Below are 304 nucleotides of genomic sequence, written 5' to 3' on the forward strand. Positions count from 1 at the left end.
AATGTTTCTGCCTAGTAGTGGGGCTGGGCATGAAGGGATAACTAGGAAGGAGTGCGAGAATGGAGTTTTGTTAAACATGCAGAACAGCGGTTGGGTTTGCCTAGGGGGTGAGGGGGACCCGTCAATTTCCACTACAGAGATATGGGAAGGAACAGTAGGGCCCGAGTGAGAGGGGATCACAGAATAGATGGCCCCCATATCCACCAGGAAAGAGAAGGATTCACCAGCTACCTGGAACATGACCCTGGGCTTGGGGAGGGTTACTGGAGTCGAGGAGCCAGGGCCTCTTCAGTCCATGAACCCC

Source organism: Echinops telfairi, unplaced genomic scaffold, assembly GCF_000313985.2.
Source record: "Echinops telfairi isolate 266 unplaced genomic scaffold, ASM31398v2 ScPeMD7_7457;HRSCAF=8495, whole genome shotgun sequence".
Taxonomy (NCBI): Eukaryota; Metazoa; Chordata; class Mammalia; order Afrosoricida; family Tenrecidae; genus Echinops; species Echinops telfairi.